At 41.6% G+C, this 9,367-nt stretch overlaps 1 non-coding gene across 1 annotated transcript; it reads left to right on the forward strand.

Moving 5' to 3' along the window:
• The first annotated feature begins 8,227 nt into the window (after nucleotides 1–8,227).
• On the forward strand, nucleotides 8,228–8,387 carry LOC114699454. Its single transcript, XR_003735534.1, has one exon. It is a non-coding gene; the product is annotated as a U1 spliceosomal RNA (small nuclear RNA).
• The last annotated feature ends 980 nt before the right edge of the window (nucleotides 8,388–9,367 follow it).

Here is a 9,367-nt window from a genome sequence, read left to right on the forward strand (position 1 = left end):
GAGGACAAGGCAAAAGCAAGTATTGGAAAGTTTCTTATCAGCAAGGTGGAAAAGCAAGGACAATACCAAGACTGTCCTCGGGCCTGCATGTGTGCACATGAGGGGTATGTACCCACACCCACATATGAACACACTCACATGAAAATTAAAGAAATAAATAAAAATAGAAAAAAGAAGTTTCCTATCAAGGGAGGTTTCAAAAGATGGAGAGAAACAAGAAGTATAATTTTGACCAAGTGGAGCTAAAAGTGCGAGTTGGGGTGAACAGAGGGGCCGTGCTGGCATGTGGGAAGGTCAGCAGGCTCTTAGCCAAAATCGAGGATTTGGTGGTTTCCTTGAAAAACACAAGGCTCATGTCCACAGCAAAATGAAAGGTATGTCTCAAGAGTTCCTAGAGTTGGTACAATTACTGCTGGAAAGAAGAAAAGCTCAGTGGTCAGAAGATTCGGTCCAAGAGCTTGTCAGCATAGGCTTCAGGGACTGATGTAATAGAGAGAGGAAATGTCATGTGTTGTTGCCTTGTTTGAGATGACTAGATAAAACTGTGAGCTACAAGCTGAGCTCCAGGCTGTTGGCAGCTAGACACCAGGCTTCAGAGCAGGAAGAAATCACCCTGTTCAGAGTGGGGAAGAGGAAATTTGGTACAGGAGTAGAATCAGAGGTAAGGGGGAACACAGAAGAAGCCCTCTGGGCAAGCTAGGAGGAGACATGTGAAAGCTGCAGTCTCTCCTGGGTAGGTGAACTGCTCCTGTACAGAATGCAGTGTCCCCTCCCCATTCCCCAGCTTCAGGAAGCATGTCAGGCTGACACCACCAAGCCTTTTTGGTGTTCCAGTCACAGGGATGTTTTGTGGAGAACATTCTGCAAGAACTCAGAAGTTCTTTCAGTCTTGGTCTTGCTGGAGGCTGCAGCAGCCCTTTCAGCCTGCATATCACCTGTAAGGGCAGGGAATTAATTCATGCCACCAGAGCTAGGAAGTGAATCTCCTGCCATGAGCAATTCCTAGAGGCACTCTGTAGTTTCATGCAAATCCTGCCAGGGCAGGGCTTGCTGCTTTTGGGGGCAGCCTGGATATAATTTATAAAGGTTATATGGCATACATGTAATTTACATATGGTTTTACTGAGACTCAGTGATATAATGACTGTGGGGAGCCTATGCATTAAAGAAACTAATATTTGCTCATATTAAAGGCATTAGGAATATTACCATGAAACCTAATTAGAAGTAGGAACCAACACTAAGGAGATTTTGGCAATGACGCTCTGTCCAACGTACCAGTTTCTATGTGGCATGGACAAATTCTAGCTGAAGCTAATTTTGGACTAGCAAATAGGGACACCTGCCCCAAGCAGCTGTGAAGCCTTATGTTACAGCTTGACTGTGAAAAATCCCCCACAGGCTCATGGACTAGGAGTTTAATTGCTAGTTCGAGGTCTATTGGGACATGGCTGCCTCCTGAGAGATCTGACCTCACCAATAGATCCATCCCCCTCAGATGAAAAGGTAATATTGTGACACTGCTTGGATAAGATGAAAGGTAGGTGATGAATCAGGTCGGAAGAAGTAGGTCACATGGATGGGGTACCATTAGGGACTAAGTCATTAGGGCTGCATTTGCCCATTCTTTATTCCCTTCTCTCAACTTCCTGTCTACCACCATGGAGAGAAGATTCTCTGGCACACAGCGTCACCACCATGATTTTCTGCCCAAACACATAAAGCCAATCCGTCATGGACTGAATCCTCAGCAGGGGTGAGTTAAAACAAATCTCCCTTTGGTTTGAATTGTTGTTCTGTGCGATGTTTGACCACAGCAGCAAAAGCCTAGTACCCTTGGAAATAGCGTAATCACTCTTGGAAGAGGAATGGTGGTGGTTTCTGGCACTTGTAACCATGTTAATGAGTTAACACATTGAAGCATCCTGGCATAAAGCCAGGGTCATGAGCTGTCAGGACCTATTAGTACTGGTGCTGCTCTTATTGTGGCTGCAACTCTGGTTTGGCAGCAAGAGAGTCTGCCTGTGCAATAAGGACTCAAGCTTCTGGATGGCTAATACCTCTCAGAAGCCAAACATCCAAAGGACCTTAAGCTTCCGTTAGCCTTTTTGGTCCCTTTCCTGTTAATGCACCTGTCTCCACTCACTAGCCACAATATGGAGCTGTGCTTTCTTTATTGCACAGATAGTTACTTATCACACAAATAGTATCTTCTTGCTTTTTATTTCCTCAATAAGTTTCAAGTCTTCTAGGTTTCTATGTCCATTCACATCCATTTTCCTCTTCCCTACTCTTCTCCCAGCACTGCCAAAGTCAGATAACTGAACTTCGCCTACAGAGCTTTTGATTGTGAATTGTCTGTGCTGGACCAACAACCTTCCAAACACTCTATTTTTGTCCCACTGAAACTTCTGCTTGTTTCCTCTGAGCTCCCTGCTATTACTAAGAGAACAATCTAATGGCGGATTTAAATTAACCTGCAGAAAAATTCAAAACAAGAAAATCTGACTGTTTCTCAAAACCAATGTCAACCTGGCATTTTCAGACTTGAAGAAGAAACAATATTACCAGTTATATACCTGCTAAGTCTCTAATTACAGAAAACACAGATATTCTAGAGAACATGGAGAGATTAAAACCATTGGTTCCAAGTCAGCATCTGCAACTCTCTACTCTGCAAAAATGGACACTCATGTTCCTTATCATCAGTTGACTTCTGTGTAAAGTGGAGATAACAGTGTAACTGACTATGTGCTTTTGAGAATGTCAAATGCACGCTACATAAGCTGGTCTTTTGAAACAGGAACAACTCATTTTAAGTTTGAATTGCAACTGTTATAAATATTTGAACTTCAGATAGTAACCACACCTTCCTACAAACCTTTGCTTCAGTAGCTATGTGTATAATACAAGGAATTTTGTTCTAAACTATCTTCTGTAATCTGTAGCCCTGGCTTGCCTCATGTGATCTATTTGATCATCATACATAATCAGGAAGATACTAAAGAAGTCCTCATCTTTCCTCTGCAACTCAATATGAACTGACAGACAGAAAACAGTAATTCCTGCATTCTGTGTCCAGTCAAGAATACTCCAGTTTTATCTCCTGACCTGTTCCCTACTATTTTATTGAATCTCTAAAGGAAGAAATGTACCCAATAATTTATCCTTTCTCCCCTCTTTTTTTTCACTCTCCAAATGAAATCAAAATTGTCAACTTTCATGTTTTCTTAAAAATACTGTATAAATCACATTTGGAAAGGGAGAGAAGAAAGGAAATAAGGAGGAAGTGTGAACAGAAGTTTCTGTCCCATCAGCAACTTCCAAATACCCAGCAGCCACTTCCCAAATCACCACACAGAGGCTTATATTAATTGTAAATGTTTCGCCAGAAGTTCAGGCTTATTACTAACTAGCTCTTACACTTAAACTAACCCATAATTCTTATTTATGTTTAGCCACATGGATTGGTATCTTTTCTCAGTATGGCATTCTCATCTTGCTTCCTCTGTGCCTGTCTAGTGACTCTTGACTCTGCCCTTCCTCTTCTCAGAATTCTTAGTTTGGTCACCCCACCTATATTTCCTACCTGGCTACTGGCCAATCAGTGTTTTATTAAACCAATTCAAGTGACAAATCTTTACAGTGTACAAGAGGATTATTCCACAGCAAGGGAGGAATGGAAGGGGAGGGGAGGGAAGGAAGATACCTGTCTCCAAGAAGTAGCTTGTAAGCAGGATACCCAGAGAGTCTGATGCAAGCACACACCTTCAGGAATGGTCATTACTTGCAGTTGATTCAAACTTTAGTGCAGTTAATCATGCTCTCAAAATTCATCCAATTACTGAAATATCAAGTGGTTTCTGAACTGGTCTGATGGAGAAGAAACTTGTAGAGTATTTCTCATGAAACACTTGGAAGTAGTGAGACAGGAGATATTTTCACTTAGGCAGTAAAGGAGGAGTCCACAGTGGATGTGAGCTAGTCACTAGCACATACGAGTCCCTCCCAAGAATGGAGGATTAACTATCTGGTTGGGCTAAAGGAGTCTGCGTAGTGTTACTCATTACTGTCTCAGACATGGAAACATTAAAAGATGACCAATTTCAATGAAGATTACCTTAGTATCTATCCAGTGCCCACCAGAAGTTCCACAAAAGTCAGTTGGGCTGAACAATCAGGTGGTATTCTTTCCTTGGAGTACCTCCCACTCTTGGTGTTCTTTCTCTTCCTTAATAATTCAGTTCACATCTGCTCCCTCCTTGTTCAAATTCCATGATAATTCTTGGAGGTGAAATAGAGAACTCAGAATCCACTGGCTCAGTAGTTTTAGTGGCAATTAATTGTCCAAGCCCCTAGTACTCCAAGTTAAGGTCACCAGGAGCCAGAAAAGCTCTGACACACTCCATTATATACTTACTTATATAGCTGGTGGGGAATAAACTAATATAATCATGATGGAAATAATTTTGGAGCTTCCTCAAAAAAATAAAGAATAGAATGACTAGGACACAGCTATTTCACTCCTGGACATACTCCCAGGGAACCACCTACCCTACCATAGGGACATTTGCACATTCATGTTTACTGCTACTCTACGTACTATAGCAAGGAGCTAGAATTAACAAGAAGTCCACCAACAGACAAATGTCTAAGAAAAATCTGGTACACATATACATCTTATTCAGTGTTACAGAAAAATTAAATCATGAAATTTGTTAGAAAATGGAAGGCCTTAGAATTTATATTAAGTGGTGTCACTTAATCTCAAAAAGAATAAAAAACCTTCTCCCTTATATGCGTATCTTATCTATAATGCTTACATGTAAATATGTAAAGAGCTGTAAGTTTGGGTACAGTATGATGTTGAGAAAGGAGGCCAAGAAATGGTCACATCGGGTGAGGAGGAAGGAAGGTGACCAGGCAAAGGCACAGGAGTCACAAGAGAGGATATAAAGCTAATAGTTTTTCTAGTTTCAACTCTGGTGTGTGTGTGTGTGTGTGTGTGTGTGTGTGTGTGTGTGTGTGTGTGTGTGTGTTTGGTGAGTAAGTTCATGAAACGTACGTTTTATAAAACAGGGGTCCCAAATCTGCCATGATCAGTGAGAGAGACCACCTTAAGGAGGAAACTAACCTGCCAACTGAGTGTTGGACAAGCAGGAAAGGGGGCAGTGGCTTCTCACCATAAGAGAGCTAAAACAGATGGAAGAACTATAGTCTGATGATTGGATGGAGCAAGGCAAAGGAGAGGCCAGGTTTTGAAGAATTGCAAAACCATAGTAAGTAGTCCAGATATTTCTGGAAGTTGATTCATGTGACTAGGCTTTTTCATTTCTTAACATCTAGAGACTACTATTTAGAAGGAGCTAGTTCCTTTTCCTTCCTCCCTCCCTCCCTTCCTTCATTTCTTCTTTCCATATTTTTAAGGTGGTCTTAGTTGCTGCTCTATTGTTATAAACAAACACCACGACCAAGGCAACTCTTATAAAATAAAGCAGTTGGGAGTGTCCTGCTTACAGTTTCAGCAGGTTAGTCAACAATTATCTTGGCAGGAAGCAGACAGCCATGGCACTGAAGCAGTAGCTGAGAGCTTTACATCCTGATCCTCAGGCAGAAAGCAGAGAAAGAGATAATAGGCCTGGCATTGGCTTTTGAAACCTCCAAGTCCACCCTCAAGGACACACTTCTTCCAACAAGGCAAAACCTACTTCAATAAGGTCACACTTACTAAATCTTCCCAAACAAACTGGGAACCAACATTTAAACCTATAAGCCTATGAGACCCATTCTCACTCAACCCACCACATTTTTCCCTGCCCCCATAGGCCTCTATAGCCATATCATAATGGAGATGGAAAATGCATTTAGTCCAATTTCAAAAGTTCCCATAGTCTTTCAGTCTCAAGACAGTTTAAAAGCCCCAAATTCCAAAGTCTCTTCTGAGACTCAAAAGCAACCCCTAAACTAAACCCCCTGTAAATCAAAACAAAAAAAGCAAAGCACATATTTCCAACATACAATGGCACAGAATATACATTACTATTTTAATAGGTAGGAAAGGGGAATAGTGAAGAAATACTAAACCAAAGCAAGATCAAAAAAACAGTTGAGCAAACTTCAGATCCTGTATCTTCACATCCAATGACAAAGGACTTAGATGGCTCTTCCCCTTCAATTTTGCTAATTGCAACATACTTCTTTCTTTGGGGATGGTTCCACACCCTTTACTCACTTCTGCTTGGCTGATATCTCACAACTCCAACACTTATACCATCTTGGGGTCTCCAAAACAGTCCAGGCTTCATTGTCACAGTTCCATGTAATGGCCTCTATGGCCTCCATGCAGGTACTCCCCTGTAACACACCTCACTGCAGCAAATTTCCTTAACCTCAATGGAAGTTCCACAACCCCTTTCCAGTATCTTTCTTGACTCTAAATCCAGAACCATGTGGCCAAAGCTGCCAGGTTCTTTTGCTTCCTGGGACTGGAACCTGAACCTTCCTTGAATCACATTTGCACCAGCTTTCCATTGTTGATGGCTTCCTCTGTGGCTTAGGTTTTCCTTTAATTCTTTTCACAAGTTGGAGGCTTAGCTAGGTTGGGTGTCACCCTGAGGGCACCACTCCTTTTATTCCATTTTGAATCAGGCCTTCTTCAAACTTTTTATCTCCTTCAGCACAAGAAGTGGTTCCAACACAACACTTAGTAGTTCTCTTTTTCTCCTCAAACATTTTGAATTTCTCTTTGCCCTGCTTACTGCTTTTCATTATAGGTCTACACAAGACTAATCACTAATAACCACATAACCCAGTCACCACTAGGCTTGTCTCTGGCAAATATTTATGACAAGGGCAAAAAGCAGCCACACCTTTTGTCAAAATATCACAAGAATGGTCTGTAGACCACTTACTCCACTGCTAATATTCTTCCCTTCTGAAATCCCCTGAGACAGGCCTCCATACTCCCAAATGCCCTTAACCCTACTGTCTTCCATGGTCCTGCTAGGATAACCCATTAAGTTCTTCTTAAAGCTTTCAACCACTTTTCTAGTCCAAATTCCCAAAGTCTTCCATATTCCTCCCAACAAAAGCATGGTCAGGCAGGTCACATCAATTCCCTAATCTTAGCACCAACTTCTGTCTTACTTACTGTTTTATTGATGTGAGAAGACACTATCACAATGGCAACTCTTATAAAAGAAACCATTTAATTGGGGCTTGCTTACAGTTTCAGAGGATTAGTCCATGATTATCATGGTGGGAAGCCAACAGGTATGGTGCTGGAGAAGTATCTGAGAGCTTTACATCCTGATATAAAGGCAGCAGGCAGAGGATGGGGTGAAAAGTGGGGGGAGATTTTGGGGCCTGGCATTGGCCTAGGTAGCACATTTCCTTCAACAAGGTCACACATCCTAATCCTTCCCAAACAGTTCCACTAACTGTGGAGCAAATATTCAAACACATGAGCCTATGGAGGCCATTCTTACTCAAACTAACCACAAGAGTGTTAGGGATTGAAGGTAGGGCCTTATACATGGTGAGAAAATACTCTACCACTGAGCCACATTCCCAGCCCTCTCTTTTCATTAAGAAATAAAGTTTCATTAAATTGCCTAGGCTGCCCTTGAACTCACTCTGTAGCTCCCACAGTCCTTAAACATGTGATCCTCCTGCTTCAGACACCAGACTAGCTGAGATTACAGTCCTGTACCCACCAAGCATATGTGAAATAGCTCTTTCTAGTAACATTCTATGGCAAGATACAGAATTGTGCAAGATTGTGATGGACCTGCTGTTGAATATGTGTATACACACACACACACACACACACACACACACACACACACACACACTCAGTACATTCAGTGCAACAGAATATAGTCAAGCTACATTTCAGAAGTCAGTGTTCAGGGGAAGAAATGGGAGTATTTGAGAAGCTGAATATCAAAAGATACTTTCAAAATCATTGAATATTCTAGAACTGATAGCCAAGGAGATTATATAAATTTGGACTTGAACAAAGAAAGTAAGAGAAGAAGACAAAAGAGAAACAAATTGTTTTTAAGTTATAGCCATAGCCACCTTATTTCAGAATCTGGTATTTGTTTTCTCAGTTGTCTATAAAACTTACCCCAGAAAAATCACACAATCACCTCCATAGATGCAGAAAAGGATTTCTGACAGAATCCAATATCATATAAAAGTGCAGAAGAAATGTACCAGAGGTGTACTTGCCTGGCAGGGAGAGACCATGATCATGAAGGTGGTTTTCCCAGGGTAAGGCTTATCAATTGCACTGCAGATGTGCTGACCCCTGCAATTTCCCCAAATGTGAGAAACTCGACTGCATAATTTGTGATGGGGGACTGCATTCATATTCTCCCCTTTTAAAAAAAAGGAAATCTGGAAAAGAAGGGGCGTATTTAAAGCTGGGGAGGTGGCTTAGTGGTAAGAATGCTCGAAGAGCCCCAGCACCCACGTAAATACCCAAGTATGACCGCTTGTGCACCTGGAACCCCAGCATTGGAGAGGCAGAGAAAAGTGGGTCACTGGGGCTTGCTGGTCACTGGCACGGCCCCCAAATGGTAAACTCTGGGCTCAGTGAGAGATCTTTTTTCAGGAAATAAGGCAGAAAGTGATAGAGGAATACATCTGACACCCTCCTTTGGCCTCCACACATGAACACACAAGCACATGCTTCTACACACACACACACACACACACACACACACACATGCATACACACATGCATACACACAGAGGCAGAGAGAAAGAGAGGCAGAGACAGACAGACAAACACACATATATACAAGCACGTGCATGTGCATGAGAGAGAGAGAGAGACAGAGAGGCAGAGGTGGAGGCAAAGACAGAGAGTAAAGAGGAAGGAACACATTTAAACTTATTAAGCTTGCATTCAAAAAACCTTATGCCATCTTTATAATAAATGGGAGAAAATGCTGAACATTTCCATTACAATCAGGAAGACGATAAGGTGTCCACCTTCTTCCCCACTCTTCTTCAGTGTATGATACAAGAAGTCTTGGCTAAAGTGATAGGATAAGACAAGAAAATAAAAGAGAAACAAACAGGAAAAGGAGAAGTCAAACTTCCTTATCTGTAGATGCTGTGGTTCTCTATATTAAGCCTTGAAGCCTCCAGTACAAAAACTTAGAGCTGATAAACACTGTCAGCAAAGTGGCAAGATATAAAATTAGCATACAATTATGCGGCTCATTCCTAAATGCTAGTTACAAGGCGGTTGAGGAAGAAACCAAAGAAAAATCTCATTTACAGTTGCCTCAATAAAACAAAATAAAAGATAAATCTAGCCAAGTCAGTAAACAACTTTTAGCATGAAAACATT

Source organism: Peromyscus leucopus, unplaced genomic scaffold (assembly GCF_004664715.2).
Source record: "Peromyscus leucopus breed LL Stock unplaced genomic scaffold, UCI_PerLeu_2.1 scaffold_440, whole genome shotgun sequence".
Lineage (NCBI taxonomy): Eukaryota > Metazoa > Chordata > Mammalia > Rodentia > Cricetidae > Peromyscus > Peromyscus leucopus.